The 17,506-nt window shown below is 37.5% G+C and overlaps 1 protein-coding gene across 1 annotated transcript in view; it reads left to right on the top strand.

Moving 5' to 3' along the window:
* plekhf2 (pleckstrin homology domain containing, family F (with FYVE domain) member 2) overlaps positions 1-17,506 on the top strand; it is a 36,218-nt gene that overhangs the window by 1,245 nt on the left and 17,467 nt on the right. The gene's annotated exons all lie outside the window — the stretch shown is intronic.

Here is a 17,506-nt window from a genome sequence, read left to right as displayed (position 1 = left end):
ACGTTTTCTTTCAATTTAGCCACATATAACTTGCCTAGACGTTATTTAGTAGTATCAGTGATATATATGCATCTATGTATGTGTGTGTGTATGTGTGTGTATATATGTATGTAGATATATATATATATATATATATATATATATATATATATATATATATATATATGTATATGTGTGTAATCAGTAAGCCATTCATATTAAGGGAAATTGGTAGTATCTGTTTTTCGAACTGTTTACTTTGACGTGTGACTATCAAAGATTACACAGGGCTGCGTTTTACCAGTGTCCACATACTATGTGAATGCACATGTTAGTCTGTCTAGCTGTCATGGAGAGCACACTGGTCTATTGTGCGCCCAATAGGTTGCCATTACTCATCACCTACACACCTACACAGAAAGCAGGGCAGTGGGTAAGGAGTGGAACACTTTAGGTCAGCAGTGAGGAGGATTGCAGCACTGCTGAGCTGACTGCTTTCACTGATGTAACAGACCTGATTCAATACATTAGCTAATTGCAAAGCCAGGATTTAGTGTCTGGGTTATTAGAGCAGAGTAAACACAGAGTATGACCCTCAAGAGTATGACACCCCTGGTTTTGTTGATCAGTGGGTGACCACCTTCAGCTAGTATTTCTAGGGATGCACTTTAATATTGGAATCATATCGACAGGGGTTTGAAGTATAACTTATAAATATTTCAATTGCATGTTTCATATAAGACGTCATAATTAGACCTGTTTAATTGGATTTACCACAGAGTAGTAGGTAAAATATTAAATAGTAGTTTAACAGTTTTTAAATGTGACGCTACAAGTGTATTTTGTCTGGTGTGCTGAAATCTCACGATACATACCAGTTATTGTGAAATCATTGGCATCAGACAGATGTTTATATTTCACCAGTATTTGATGACGTGTTTATTGTAATCTAGAAGAGCGGGACATTTAGGTGACACTGGGTTACTGTGCTAAAAACTGCATTTTGTAATGCTATGGGTATTGCTTTTATGTTTCTCTCTAATGCTAACGATTTATGTATCGGCATTGACAGATACACACATGGAAACTATCGGATATATACATCTGTTCACAATTTCCTACATCAGTGCATCCATAAGTATTTGTGTCTGCTAGTGAATAATAGAAAACCCATAGACTGCAATGAAGCAATTTTTGTGCTTACTGCTGTATACTGCACCATCTTACAGCCCCTGTCTGGCAATTGTACATTTACAGTAACCTTCAGCTAGAGTGACTTACTGGCTGAGATTGGAGATACGGCAATATATGATCATATTGTGATAAATTACGCAATATGTTATTTTTTCTGAGCATACTGTGGATGTTATCTGTACTTTAAAGAACACTGAACAACTGCATGTTTCATTACAAAATTAGGGTTCTGTTTAACTGGGTTTAGTACAGTGCTGTAAGTGAAATGTTGAATAAAAATTATTGTGTTCATATTTTTTGATAGTTTTTTTTTTTAAATGTGACACTGCTGGTTCCTTTCTGTTTTAACTTAACACATGATTCATAGACTAGTTTTTGTCCAGTTTATAATCCATTTTATAGAAAAACTGGTTTTACTTCCATAACCATCTAAATCCTAGACTAGGTATTGTGTTCTATGTGACCCATTTTTTTCCTTGTTTAAAGCCATTTGTCCAAAGTGCACTGTAGTCAGGTGCTACTCTCTGTAAGAGAAATGCTTGTTTTACGAGAATAGGTGTGCAAATAAGAAGTGCTCTGTCTTTTTAGTGTCAGGCTGTGTAAAGGGGAGCCTATGATTATGCACAAAATCCACCCTGTGGGGCTGAAATGATCATAATGTTTATACGTGTTTGACATTTCCTGACTTGTTTGTCAGTTAGCAGTTAGAAGTGGTTGACTACAAAGTGAATGGCAAACTATCTGCCACGCTACTCTGTTTTTTTGACAGCAAAGCTTAATAGCAATGCAATGAAAAGTATGACATGAGGTCAAAATGTCAGAACATAGTTTTTATGAAATCCTATGTATTGAAAGTGTAACAAACAGTATTCAAATACCTAAATAAATAAATAAAAAGCTAGAAACATGAAAGGTTTCACCATCATTTATTGCGTGCTGAGAAATCTGTACCTGATTGTTTGGGGATTGATTTATTGATTAATCTTTATATTTTAGGCAGCTGTGATTTAGCATTCCACCAGTTAGCCTACAGAGTAATGGCTCTGAGGTATACAACTATTACACTGTTAATATTTGTCAATAAGATCCAGATCCATTGTGTAGGACTTGCCCAGACGGACAGGCTTAACAAGGAGGGGCCACCAGAGTCGCCACACCTGCATTAGCTGCAGCAGTGCACTCAAAAGAGAGAGAGAGGAGCAGACTACTTTGTGCTTGTTAGAGCAATCTGAAAATGAAGTGTATTCACAACAATAAATGGGTATTTCACAGAAGCAGTCCAAAAAAACACAAACAATATCAATATTAGGCGTTTATCACTGTGCACCGTGATTTTCCTGCAACATGTAAAAGGTTGACGAATAATTAGGTAATTAAATTGGATAATAGTAAATGTTAAACATGTTAAGAAAAAAAAGTAGTAATTTAAGAAAGTAGGTCCAAAAAAAAAATCTTATCAGCCTAGAGTGCCCCATTCGTCACAGAATAAATTATGTGACTTTACTGCAGCGTTGATTGGCATCCTAGTGTACTTTACGAAAATATAAATGTTGCACCAGACTCTGTCTAAACTCATTATTAAAGGTTTTAGATTCTGGATTTAGGCATCGCTAGTTCCATGTAACTCCCTACTTTAGTGAAAATTGTATAAAATTTTAGTGTAAAATGTCTGCAAATTGGATGATGTTATTGAAATGAAGAAAAAGCGTAGTGTGATAAAATCCCCACTGTAAATGATGGTGTGACTTAAACTGAATGTATTTCCCCCCAGCCTTGTGTACTGATTGTTTGTTTGTTTGTTTTTAATAAAAAAAACAGCCTTTTTGTTGATTAACAACAATCGTTGACCATCAGTAAATTCAAAAATTGACAAAGCGTTTTTTTAATGAGTGATCTACATTGCAAGTAAGTGTAGCCTAATGTAAATGTTCTTCTGTATTTAGCTTGCTGATAGATCATATTCTTCTGTGTGCCTGACTACCACATGTTTTCACCAGTGCGTGCTTTTACTTCAGTAATGTTTTGCGTTTAATGCTGGGCGCAGGAGCTTTGAAAAATGGTCTGTACATCCTAATGGATTTGTTCAGTTGTACGTCCGTATGGAAATGGAGGGTAGTGCTGATCTACTTGGTATTCAGCTGACAATATACAGAAGAATTGGAAGGAGTTTTGAATGAGAGAACCAGATGTTGTCGCAGTGCATTCCTTTCACTAGTGTTCGTCGTTAGTGCAGCTCTGTGTATTTCAAACAGTAAAGACTTGCTGTTTTTTTTTTTTTAAATAACTGAAGTTGTACTGTTAGTACAATATAAGTAAAATATGCTAAAGTCACTAAATGTTAGGAGTAATAGAATATTACAGTGATGACGTTTTGGCTCATGAAGGTCCTTCAGATGGGAAAATATAGTTCTGCAGTGGTGAAGTTAATTCTTGTCCCTGTGAGCTAAGATGCACCACATTAGCCAGTTTAATAACAGTGTTGATCGACTTACTGTTTACTACAGTCCACCATCTGAACCGTTAGTTCATAGTAGGTTCAAATTGAAGTACCAAACTTTATACTTGTTGGAGCTTTTAGAATTACAGAACACAGTGATTTTTTGTGAAAGTCAAGAGTGACCGCTGGCTGAAAGGAAGGCTGCTTCTGGTGTTGCATGTGTTAACCAGTCCAAAGACGTTTGTGGTTAGCTGTTGTGAAGATCACGCTAATGCTGTTTGTAAATTTGTACAAGTAACCATGGTATGTTTTGGTGTATAGGGTTGGGTAATATAGCAATATTTTGTTATCGTGAGAAATTGTAGTATGCTTTCTGAGCATATGATGGATATTGTCAGTACGTAAAGAACACTGCACAACTGCATGCATCATTACATAGAAAGCATAATTAGTCCTGTTTAGTTGGAATTAGTGCATTATGTGAAACCTTGAACAACAATCATTGTATTCATAGTTTTTGATATTTTTTTTTTTTGGTTTAATGTTACACAAAGATATCAGGAATCATCTTGGTGTTGACAGTTATATGCTTTAAAAAAAGGAAAAGTGGTATTTCAAATTGATATTTGGTAAAGTGTATATATTGTACCCTGGAGCAGTAGAACATTTAGGTCACACTGAGCCACTGTGCTAAAATCTGCATTTTATTTTACTGCACTTGTAACCATCTACTGGTAAATGCTATGTTTCTTTGTAATGTTAGTCCAAGTAATCACAATTTCAACATTTTCTAAAAGTTTATAGTAGTTTATGTATCAGCATTTGCAGATATGTACTAGAACAATATTGGCATCTACCCAGTTCCCATATTGATAAAATTCCTAATTTTTTGTAAATATGAAACTGTGTGCATTGTGTTGATTCTATCTTATTAAACCTCATAAAATGTATCACCATACATATGGTATGTTATGAAAGTGTCTTCAAGTGTCATGAGATTATATTTTTGCCCACCCCTATAGATGCTGTATAACTCCCACTTTTGTTTAGTGGTTATCACTTTGGACAAGTGTGGGCAAACACTGCTTCCCTCAAGCCAGTCACCACATACTCTGGAGTGGCTGCCCAGGCAGCCTCATAAGACAGTTTAGCACACTTTTAAAGTGTTTTACAGCCGTTGATTATCCCTTGTTTTTATATAAGACGTGTCACTGGAAATGGACAAATTATTTCTATTATCTAATGGATAAGTTATCATATATACTGTATGACCAAAAGAAGTGGACACTGCTTCAAATCATTGAGTTCAGGTGTTTCTGCCACACTCACTGCTAACTGGTGTATAAAATCAAGCACATAGCCCTGCAATCTCCAGAGACAAACATGAGCAGTAGAACGGGTCGTACTAAAGAGCTGAGTAACTTTAAATGGCACTGTCATAGAGTGCCACAGCTCAGTTCATGAAATTTCTACCCTGCTAGATCACTGTAAGTGTTATTATTGTGAAATGGAAGTGTCTTAGAGCAAAAACAGCTCAGCCACAGACCGGTACGCCGCAGAAACCCACAGCGGAGCTGCCGCGTGCTGAAGAATGTAGCCCGTATAAAATCACCTATCCTCTGCTGCATCACTCACTACAGATATCCAAACCTCCAAACATCAGCACAAGAACTGCACATTGGGAGCTTCATGTCATGAGTTTCCATGGCTGAGCAGCTGTAAACGAGCAAAAGATTACTATGCAGAATGCGCATTGTGCGCAAGCTTGTGGAGGCGAACTTGAACTCTAAATGCTTCACTTCTCTTCTGAAGTAAAATAAACCGAGCACAGGCACAGTGACAGACAACTAACGGCGTTGCTGTATGTCTGATTTACGGCAGGAAACAAATCCATTCACATAAAAAAAAACCTGTGTAGCAGTCTTCAGTCTGATGCCTCTCCACATTTCTTCCACTTTGGGCCTTTCCGAGTCATAAGGCTAAAGTCAAAGTCCGAGTCATCGGTTTTGAAGTCAATGTACGTTTGCCCATGTATGTTTTGCCATGTAGTATATTTTCCCTTTTTTTAGTCTATAAATTGTTTTTCAGTTAGGCCTGTTTGTATTTAACGCTCATTAAGAATGTGAAGAGGTATTAATTAAATTTGCATGATCATTTAAATTTGCATGCAAACTACTAATGAGAACAGTGTAGTGAAGCAAGAGTAGCTTGGCTAACAGCTCCACACACAACAGTATAAGGTTGCTCCCTCAAATTTGAGTCTTGCCAATGCAGCATTTTGTTGCAACCAATCCTGAACTGTGTTATTATGCTAGTTTTATGCTAAGCTGGCTTATTGGACAGTACATTGCTGCTTAACCAGGACGGTAACAGTTCTGACTTACCATATTTGACAGTTTATAAGATCGATGTGGAAATACATTTGACACCATCATAATTTTAAATACCAACATTGTATATGTACTTTAACTAACTGCTAACTGCACAGTAGTAATACGTTTCCTGTGGATAATCCAGAAAGAAAGTGAAAGCTTGTGTTTTTTACGAATGGAAAAATGTGAGCTTTGCGCTATGGTAACACATTTGACACAAATATGAATCTATATAATCACAATAAGCCATCCAAAAGGAATTAATGGTTTACAAATCACATTTTTTGAGTAAAGGTCTTAAAAGCTTACCGCACAGGTACCGTGACTGAAATATTCTATACTAATAGTACTTAGAAAGTAACTTTAAACCAGAGCCAATAGATAGTCTTGGTAAACTTAGCTAAAACAGAATGATGGCGGGAAAAGATTGACTCCATTTACAAGCACCTGTACCTGATAATTGACCTAATTTCTGTACCCAACAAAGTCCAATAGCTCATCAGCAGATATAGGGCTGGGCCAGATTCAAAACGACTGTGTAAAGCAAAAGTGTATGTTGTCAACATAACAGGTGCTCTTGGGTGTTAGGGTCACTGTTGTTTACTTCAGGGAGATCAGACATCACATTATCTCTATAGTATTGTTTGGCCAACCTGCTTGTAATTTTTTTGGCGCAAGATTAGAAGATCCTTGTCAGCAGCTCCATTCCGATTGCTTCTAGGGAAATGCTGTAGGCTACAGGCGGCAACTCCAGGACTTAGAGGGCCACAGCAGGTTTGTCTCCATCACTGCAGGTGTTAAAGCCGAATCGTTTCTTCATGAGTAAATCAGAGAGGCTAAATCAGAGTGTTGTCTTGTGCTGTCCTGCCAGGACTGGAGTTCCACCTTGGTGGGTTTAAGAAACATGGCCGTAGTTTAATTAAGGGGGACAAAGGTATTACAGCTTACTTTCTTCCGACTTTTGTTACAGTCTGTGAGGAGTGTCATAGCTGTCACTCCACAACATGTGTTTTGATAACTGAAATGCCAAAGTAGATCTTATCTCTTAAGTAGTTGGTCGCTGTAGTTCAACAGGATGTTTGGTGGGTGTGTGTATACTCATGCAAGAGCGTGCTTAATCTAATTTTGTGGGCTCAAAAGCTTAACCATTACTTTATTTAGAAGTGCTGTTTATAAATTTACTGCAGTCATTGATGCTGTGAAGCTCTTTGCTATTCTTTGTTCAAAATATGTTAATGATGTTTACAGAGCATGTTGAGGACTTCGTTCTTCAGTGTTGGAGAACACTTTGAATTATCTCACAGTTAATTTCCAGTTTGCTGATAGTTTGATCAACTTTGCCATCATTTGTAACAGATTCTGACATTTCTACATTTGATTACGTGGTTAATTAAAATATTAGCAAATGTACTAACTTGAACATATAGATGTTTATAGCCTGTAAGATTGTACCTTTTCCTTTGAAAGAATCATGCAGTCAGTATTAAGGTGTAGGCTACCTGTAATGGCCCTTGATTTGATCTATTCATAACTGGTTTTGAATGATTACCCCCCCCCTTTGTAGAAGTCAAAGCAGTGTGACCACAGCACACAACACTCATCACTTAGTTTCACATTTATTGATGACCTTTAATAAAGCATCTCCAAACACTTAGTTCACTTATAGTGAAACTGACACCTGTTAAACGGAGTCTTGTGCATTTCCTGTTTTAAAGCTTCGCTCACATAGCATTAAGAAGAGTATATCTTCTTTGATCAAATTGGATCCTCTTTTCTTCAAAATGTAACTGCAATGTGAAGGTGATAGTTGATGTAGCATAGATTAAATCAGCATGGGGGTGGTAATTAATGTAGCTTGGGTTAATGGTTCATAACCCAGTCCTTGGGGTCTCCTAGATGGCCCACCTCTTTGCTCCAACCCAACTTGCAACACACAGGGAGGGAGGAAAAATGTAGCCTGTCTGGGTGGCCCTGATAACCAGGTTAGGAACCACTGGCTTATTTGTTAGTCTTTTTTGGAAATTATGCCACCCTAAGCAACCCTAAGTACGTTAGTGTCCTATTTGAGGGGTGGCTTGTAGCCTCGTAGCAAGAGAGGGTGAGCTTGCAACCGCAAGGTCACGGATTCAAATCCCAGGACTGGCGGGTTACAAAGATTCTTGGGCTCAAAATCAAGAATTGTAATGATGAGTGGGGTTATTTGTGCTGTCTTGAAATCTAATAGAAATATCCTAGAAATCCATGACAGGCATTGTAGGCTTGACTTGATATGTTACACTGCACCCATTAGCATTTCCAAAATTGCTTAAATTTCATTGATGAGTAAATTATACTTGTATCAAGGGTGCAGCAGTTTATCAGTACTTAATGTGTCCATGAACCTTTCTGTTGAGAGACTATAGTCAAATACAATCTACACTTTCCACTAGTTCAGTGTTTCTCAACCTGTGGGGCTTATTCTGTTTAAGTATAATGTCTGTTCTGGATTTTGAGTGCTGAACTGTCTGATTTATGCTTGAAGATGGCTTTGCTTTCATTCTAGAAAATTATAGCAATTACATAAGTGTTGTTTAAATAAACATTGATATTTTGTCTGAAAAGTAGAAAATATGTATGTAGATCTGCAATTGATCCATTTTGAAACCAAGGCCAGAAAATGGGTTTCATGCATTTCATGCTTAAGATACATTGCGTGAGTTCTGAAATCCAAACCTGACATGTAACCATCATTTTCCATATATCTCATTGTTAAGGGAGAGTGTGCTTTTGTTTCTGAAACACATACATAGACACTGCTGAGGCCAGTCAGAGCGTCAGGGATTGTTGCTATTATACACAGTCAGTAAAACTCTTGTTTGACTAAGGAACTGAAACCTGGTGCCACGTTGCATAGAACATCTAAAGTATACATTTTAGTTTATATTTTGCTTACAGTAGGCTTGTGCCAGCAAGACAGTCCTCTCATTTGGGTGCCTGTTTAGAAAATAGCTGCAGTATATGGTTAAACCAGAGTGGACAGTTGTGTAGGGGGTAGATATGGACTTTTGATTTGCCTTTTATTTATTAGATTTCTGCAAAAGTTATTTTTTATTTATTTGTTTAATGTGCATAGCAATAAAGTAATGATAATAACAATAATATAATAAAATAATGCAAAAATTATAATAATACAGACACACACCGTCTGAGTCAGCTTAGCTTAGCCTGATGCCTTCTTCTCTAAAGCCATTTTGCCTGAAGCTGTTTGAAGTGGGCCTGATTCACCTGATGTATGAGAGCCGAGGCGAGTTCTTCTTTGTGTTTTTCCCGAGACCTGCAGCTGTTTTGTCTGATGTCTAAAACCTGACATCATACCATACAGGCCTACCTTAAATGACCAGCAAGAGGAACAGTGTTATCTGGTGAGGCTGTCCAGGTTCATCCTGGAAACAGCCACTGTTAGTATTTGCTCCCAAACATCGTGTGGATGAGAATGCTTAGGAGCCCTGCCAGCAGCTAGGAGTCTGTGTAGCTTCATGCATTTGTGGAATTTCTCAGCGCTTTGTCAGTTTTTACACGTCTGATGGTCACGTGGGTTCATTGTAACTATTTTTGGAGCCTATAAAACCAGGCATGTCACAGCTAATATGCTGTCTTCAGGTTACATACTAGTATCTGAATAATCCAGTGATTGATTTGTTGCCCTTGTTTTATTGATTCACCTGTCACAACCTGAATTTTTGTCAACTTTTGTCCATTTTTGTAGATAACAGTGTGCCATACAGTGTCACAAACCACATAAATCTATTTGAGATTATTTACAGTGTTTGAGATTATTTACAGAATTTGTACAGTGGCAGTTAGCAGGGTATAAGCTTCTATTATTTATGAGCTACATTAGCTTCATAAAGAAACAGACTTCACACCCAATTCACATCCAGATACGTGATTACGATAGTGTTAGTGTGAATGGTGATTGAATGACTGGAAAATGCTCACTTGCTGCTCAAATAATTAAAGTAATGTGATTTGCTAAAAATAATTTGAGGTGAATAGTTTCTAACTATTTTTTTTCTCTCAAGATGGTCCAAGACTTGAGCCAGTAACTCACAGACGCACTGAGACAAGGAAAACATCACTTTCATGAATTAAGCATAGACGTAGCTTGAGCCTACAGCTCTCTCATTGCAGTGGCTCACTCTGAGCATGCGAGTGCCAGGCACAGACTCTTCCCCTCTCCAGCTCCACGTCACCCCTGTTCCATGTCTGTTTGAAACTTTTGCTGTGAACAAGAGTGTAGCTATTTCTTCAGATGGACTGATAGTTGTGGGCTGATGCTAGTATTTGATATTTTTGTGTGCATATCTGCCAATGCTGATACACAAACATTTAGAAAATGTAAAAAATGGAACATAGTAATAATATTAATATCTCTCTCTCTTTCTCTCAGCTACTTACAAAAACAGTGGCGAGGACAGTGGCGAGCAAGTGCATGTGCAACAGTTTCTCTGCTGGCAGGAAAAAGTTCCTCAAAGCACGTGTTCACTTACTGCTACAGAATTAGCTCGTTGCCAGCTGAAAGAGTTTCTCAATCTGAGGGAGACATTTGCTTGCCGTTATAGAGTTTGCATTACTGAGTAATCTAACATTTATTTCTATAGGGTTACAGAAGCATTAATGCTAATGAAATGCAGACATTTCAGTGCAGTAATAGTCCAGCATCCCAAAGGTTCTGCTCTTTCAGAGTGTAATAACACCAACTATCAGTATAAAACGTTGGTGAAACCTAGACGTTGGTCCAGTGGTTGGTCCAAATTATTTGTTGCTACCAATAGGATTCAGATATCTTGATGCGTGACTAACCATTTCACTTAGAGGTGTGTGAGCAGAATAGGCCAAAATTCATTCCTAACATGTAACCAATAACTGCTTAATTTATTTGTTATTTCAGCTGTTCTGTGCTGTGATATCTGAATTAATCAGCCTTAAAAAAAAAAAAAAAAAAACAGAAACAGAGAAACAGAGCTGCACACAGAAATCTGTGCTCTGTTTGTAGGGAGATTAATTACTGGATGTTGGCATTGTGACTGCATGGCCTCTGCCAGGCCGAGCTTTCAGTGGCATGTCTGGCCATGTGTGGCTTTTTCTAGTTGTTTGCAGACAGAGGAGAGGTTACAGGCGATCTGGGTTGAGCAGCTGTCTGCTGTGAGACCAGCAATACATCAGCATTCCTCATAGACACAGAGCTCTGGTCTGCATCTGCTGCTGCTCTCTCACCTGCCTCTCTGAACTCTGGCCTCCACACAAGCTTCTGAAAGTGCCAGGGTGCACCTGTTTCACAGACCATGCAGTGTTTCAAATTTACTGTCAGGTTCTAAAAGTATGCAAGTGCTCTTAATGGTTAGCGCCGTATTGTAGGTCGTGCTGATTAATATTGATAAAATACCTGAATGGAATCTTCCAGAAACAGCACTGTGTATCAGCTTTTTGAGTAGGTAGCACTGGTGCTAGTAGATTTGCAAGAATTGTAGCACTTAAGGGGGAAAAATCCATAATAATGCTTCTAAAAAGTGGTAGAATTTGTTATTTTAATTGTAAATAAAAACAGAATAAAATATGAACTTTAATGTTCATTTTGTGAAATAGATTAAAGATGGCACAGTGGTACTTTTTCCTTTGCTGCTTCAGATATTTAAACATGCTAAGTTTTAAAACAAGCAATCTTTTAATAGAAGCACTTCACTTTAGATGTGTGTCTAAAAGTAGGCAGGTGTAACTTCTTACACGCTGTATTACTCCACAGGAAGAAATACACAACAGATAACTTCAGATCGCCTAGTGTGAGTGAGGGCTATTTAAGGATAGATTTGTTACAGGATTGGATTGAATTCATTCTTTTTATTCTCTCAGATATCTGATCCAGTATTTTCTGCTGTTACTGGCCCGACACTGATACACGGTGCCATCACTTACTGGTACCAACACTTACTATTGTTTACTTTAAACAATTGTCATGCTTTTTCTATCAGTACCTTCAAACCCAATAATCAGTCATATATTGTGTGACACCAATATCAGTATTTGGGATAGACAGTTTGTTGACCAACACTGGTTGTAGGTTCTTTTTTTTTTAATGAAGTAAGACAGTTGAGTTCAGTGAGAGTCAGTGAGGTTACCCAACACATGCAGAGAATTACTCACAAATGGAGAAAATCATTTACACTACTTCCCAATCTCCAGCTCCTCCCCCACCCCATGCCAGTCTACAAACAGCATAAACAGAAAGTGAGAGACAGAGAAACAGGCCAAGGAAAAGAGCCTGAGAAAGGAACTTGTGATGACTTGCAAAAATGCAGGAAATCCCAGCAGCACGATTTTTGACATATGAGCCTTTTAGCTCCTGCTTGTATATGGACCATTGTCCTGAATTAGTTCAAACAGTGGTCACACAGTTAAAAAGCTATGTAAAAAACAATTCAGTCCTCAGATTTTTGCAAGGATTATGTTATGATCTAGTAACTTGAGAAACTAAATATGCAAAATCATAATTTATAGGATACTTTCTGTTGGGAGGTGTCTGTCCCAAACCCTAACCCTAGTAATTTTCAACTTGTGAAAATACTTTTTTTTTTTTGCATTTTTTCCAGTTGTATTTAAAATGTCTTTTTGATTTATTTTAAAGTAAAAACAGAGTTTTAGCCGTACCCCTGCATTTCAGAGCAGGAACTGAGACTGCATCCCTGTCCCTCATGGCCACATTGTGGGCAGTTAGGTGCCAGATTGTTTTAATGAAATTGTGTCCCAAGTCTGAAAATCACGTGTAACCTTACGAACTGTCACTACCAAAGCACATTTCCTGTAGAATGATCTGGATATACGGGGAGTGTCTGTGATGTAATAATTGTGAAGTATCTGAATTTGTGGCTGCGAATGGTTAACCGTATTTGTTAGTCATACTAGGGAGTCTGCTGATTGAGAAGGATGCATGTCTACTCTTGTTCTTCGTTGTGAGGGAGAGTTAGAACATTGCTCGACAAGGACACCACCCAGCATTCATTTCTCTGAATTTCTCCCAGCTCTTTGCGATCAGGCCGTCTTGTCAGTTTCAGTACCTAGTCTTGATCATAATGCTAAGCAACAGGGGTGTAATGATTTCAATACAGCATTGATAAAAAGAACGTTCATAACAGTGTAAATCGTTTGCTGTTGTTTTGAAGCCCACATAATTTGAATACTTAAGTGTTTTTGTTACACTGGTATTCAATTCAGCTTTGTCTCTTTTTCAAGCTGCAAATTGTAGCATATACTACAACATTTCATGAGCAAATGCCTTTATAAGGACAGTGATTGTTATTAAATGGAAAATGTTCAAAATAAATAAATGATAGCAGGTTTAGTTTAGGCATTCACCTCACCCTAGAGTGCTGCACAGCTTTTCACATGGAGGTTGAAGCCAAAAGAGCCAGGATGCCTAAAAGATCATTTGAATTATTGAACATTAAGAAAAATGCTTCTGACTGTAAAAGCTATAAGAGATGGGCTACAGTTGTGGCTTCTAACATACGGCATTTAAACAACTGGGCTTCAGCCTGACTGTTAGTACATTGCTAGCACTAATGCTCAAATGACTTGGTATTGCTTTGAATTTGAGGTAGCTTATAAGTTATAGGGGTTGTGATCTATGTAGTATGTAATTATAGCTCTGTAAAGTCCAGACTTAATACATTAAAAATCAAAGAATGAATGTAATGCTGACCTAAAGCGTCTAGGTTACCTTCCAAACTGAATCTTGATCTACTGTGTTTGGGTCAGAGATGTTATGCACTGTACAACCCAGCAACTTTACATTTTATATTATTGCTTGTGGTTTCCATTTTGCAACTGATGTTTAACACGCTCATATTCATGAGAAAAGGAGGTTCCAGGAATGTGCAGCCAAATCTGTGAATATGCAGGGAGCTTCAGTCGTAAATGACTCAGCATGGGGCTGGTGGAGCTGCTGCAGGCAAGTTGCGTGTTGCATAATTTGCAAACCACAGCAGTGTATTGTCGGGAATGACCCTTCTTTCCTGGTGCCCAATTTTTTCCACAGACGTCCCATGATCAGGGGCTGGGGTGGTGTCATCACACAGAATGATTTTTAAAAATCCAGTGATCTTTATTTTAAGGTAGTGCAGTTGTGATTTAAGAGCTCATTTATAGTCAGTTAATTTATATTTGAAATAGAAGTGGAAAATACAACAACATTTTATCATTATCTTGAAAGAATAGGTCCCAAAACGCTTTTCTAAGCATATCAGCAGTACTTAAAGAACACTGACTAATTATGTTTCAGACAAAGTAAGCAAAAATTAGCCTGCTGAAATGGGTTTAGTGAAATGCACTTTGTAAAACATTGAATAAAAAAATCATTGTAGTTGAAGGTTTGTTCTTAGTATTGTTGGGTGATTCACCGCAGCATAATTAAGATTAAAATTAAGAAATGTGTGAAAAAAACCCATTTAAAATTTCTGTGATGCAATATACCCCAAAACTGAAAAGAGAAGACCACACATTGAATTTTAAAAGTAAAATAGATAATAGAATTTTATAATAAAAGTGTTTTTCAGGTGGACAGGAACATGAAAAGGGAAACATAATTATAAGAATAAAATGATAAGGGAAAGAAATGTAGAAAAATAAGCTTAACAGTTCAACGCGTTCACACAAACACACGTAACTTTACATGCAAAGGCTTAACTGGGGCAAAAGCTTAAAGAAATCAGCAGGCTAAGTGGAGAGAGAGACAGAGAGAGAGAGAGAAAGAGACAGAGGTGGGGCTGAGAGCACCCACAGGTATCTTCCCCATCTAACACAGACTTGGTCAAAGCAGTTATAGCTTTATGCAAATTATATGTAAATTAGACATATTCTGTGCAATTTCTGATTCATCGTTACAATCAAAACTGACTTGTTTGAGCTCAGAAATAAAACTGAACAGAGTATCATGGGTGAGATTCAGTCAACAAAGTGTCCCTCTTCTGCCTAAAATGTCCCAAATGGTCAATTGGTCACCTTTCACCCAGTTATACAAAGATGGAAAAACCCAGTTCTACTCTTGTACTGCAGGCGATTGCCATATCTGGTAGGATAGATTGGAGATGGACATAAACAAGTTCGTATCTCATGTCACAGCCTCCTTCTCAAAGGAACGTCACGGGCCTCACACAGACACAAAAGCTAAAGAATGTTAGCCTATTTCTAGGTGTTAGAAATACATTCTTAAGAAAATTATTCTACGTTAAAAAGATTCGAATTTGATTATAGTTGATAATCTACGTCCCTTCAGTATTATATTATTATTTCATCATAAAACCCCAAATATATCTGCTTTTAATTTTTATGGGTTAAAGAAAGCCATAAGAAATTGATAGCTTGAATTTGCAAACTTCCAACACAGAGGGCTCTTGCTGTCTCTCTTGTCAATAAAACAGCAAATATTGAACATCACGTTTGAGTCTTGTGTTAATCTCTAATCAGGGGAAAAACAAAACTGTTTGAATATAATCAACCCAAACGATATTTATTTTGCAGAAGAAGCTGTTTCTTTAAGGACCAAGCAGTTCTCTGATGACAGTATACTGTGATCAGACACTGGAGCTAGACGCTGCTCCTTCGTCTTCACATTTGAATATAGACTGAGAATTTTATTGTTGACAAAAAATAAAACCTGAACACATACAAAATGAAAACTGAATACTGGGAAGTAAACTTTAGCCTGTCAGTTACATCCCATGTCTGGATCTCATCCAAGCTGGGCAATACATAAATTTGACCCTGGGGAAACACTGGATTCATATAGAACCTGCTCTATAGTACTTTTATCTTTTTTATCTTTTAGGCCTTCTGAAGGAGTGTTTGGCAAAGACTAAAGGTTAACAAAACTTTACGCATCCAAATTATGCCACAGGTTTTGACTAACAAAGCTTGCTTTCAGACCTGTCTGTTTTGTCTATAGGAAGAGTTTGCACTAAGCAATTATGAAAATTAGTCTAATGCCTATGGCACGGGAAAGCCCTGTTAGGTCTCTTAGAATGTGCTTTAGGTTAGACTTGGAGCCTTTTTACACTTAGCTGCTTCATGCAGATGATCAGATTGCTGTCCGATTGTTAAAGGCCAAGTGTAAATGCAGCATTCCACATGGATTGGTGCGTAATCAGTTCAGAAGGTGGTTTGACATACATTGCACATGAAATTGAGTGTAAATGTATCTGTTTCTTCAAACGTCATATGTAATCTTCCAAATGGGGTATGAGGCCCAACAGAGGAAAAATGAATTTCCAGTTTATCACATATAAAAATAAAATGTTTAACGCTGCATTTGGAAGCTAGTTAGCTAGTCACTACTGTGAAGTGAAAGCACTTATATCACTATCCTGTGTTCAAGTGTCTACATTTTCCTCAGGTATGAGTTTTGACATAACAGCTGTACTGCTATGCCATAAGTTAGAGCAGTTAATGTGACGTACAAACGGTGCAAACCATGCTAATGTTCGCCTGTTTACCCGAACAGCTGAGCCAAGGATGTTTGTCAGGTTTCAAATTAAAACGAAAATGCAGCAGTCTTTCAGTCTGTTCCCGCTGTCTAGTCTGTTGCACCTAAAGAAGTCCACTTTGTTCTCGAGGTAGCGGGCATAAAGGAATGGCCTGTTTTTTGGGGTAACAACCTAGTATGGGACTTTTGTTTACTCTTGTCACCTCGATCAGCTGCATCAGACATCATCCTCTGGGTTTGTGTGTGCAGCAAGCTGTGGACCAGCTGGCATTAACAGTGTGAATGACTGTAATATTTTCCAAATTCTATCAGTGTCTGACGGTCGGAGACACAAGTATACGGGACGGACATATGAGAAATGACTTGAGAAATTCCACAGAGCTGAAGTTTGCTTCTCATTTTAATTTCCCGTTCCATCTTAAATGGTGCATCAGTTACATTCAGGCACCTGTACAGGTGCCAGATTGTAAGTGCTGCTTCATTTAAGGTGGAATGAAAAATCTACCAACAAAAAGCTACCAAACGAGAAGCCAACCTTTTAGAAATTAAGACATTAGACAACAAATAGCCTGCAGGGCTTGTGTTTGAAAGCAGTGTTGGTTGAGGTTTATCTATATATTATTGAGTTTTTATTTATTTATTTATTTATTTTTACTATTTTTATTTTTATTTGATTTATAAATATACCTTGACCTGTATTTAAACAGAACGACTACAAAGACAAGATGTGTAATTTTTGCTAATTTAAAGAATTCCTGTTTAACCGTGCCAAAGAATAAAGTGCTTTTCTGTTGAAATATATAGGAATACAATTAGTAGTTTCTCAAAGCATTAAATACTGTTTGGGCTATAAACCCCAAATATATCTGCTTTTAATTTTTATGGCTTGAAGAAAGATGTGTAATGTTTTAGGTTTTAAAGTTCAGTGTTGTTTATACATACATGCTCATTATGAAATTGATACTTGCAACAAGTTCTGAAAAAAGTAGAACGTCGTGAAATTTTCACAAA

The sequence above is a fragment of the Colossoma macropomum genome, unplaced genomic scaffold (assembly GCF_904425465.1).
Source record: "Colossoma macropomum unplaced genomic scaffold, Colossoma_macropomum, whole genome shotgun sequence".
Lineage (NCBI taxonomy): Eukaryota > Metazoa > Chordata > Actinopteri > Characiformes > Serrasalmidae > Colossoma > Colossoma macropomum.
This window is presented reverse-complemented; position numbering and strand designations above follow the sequence as displayed.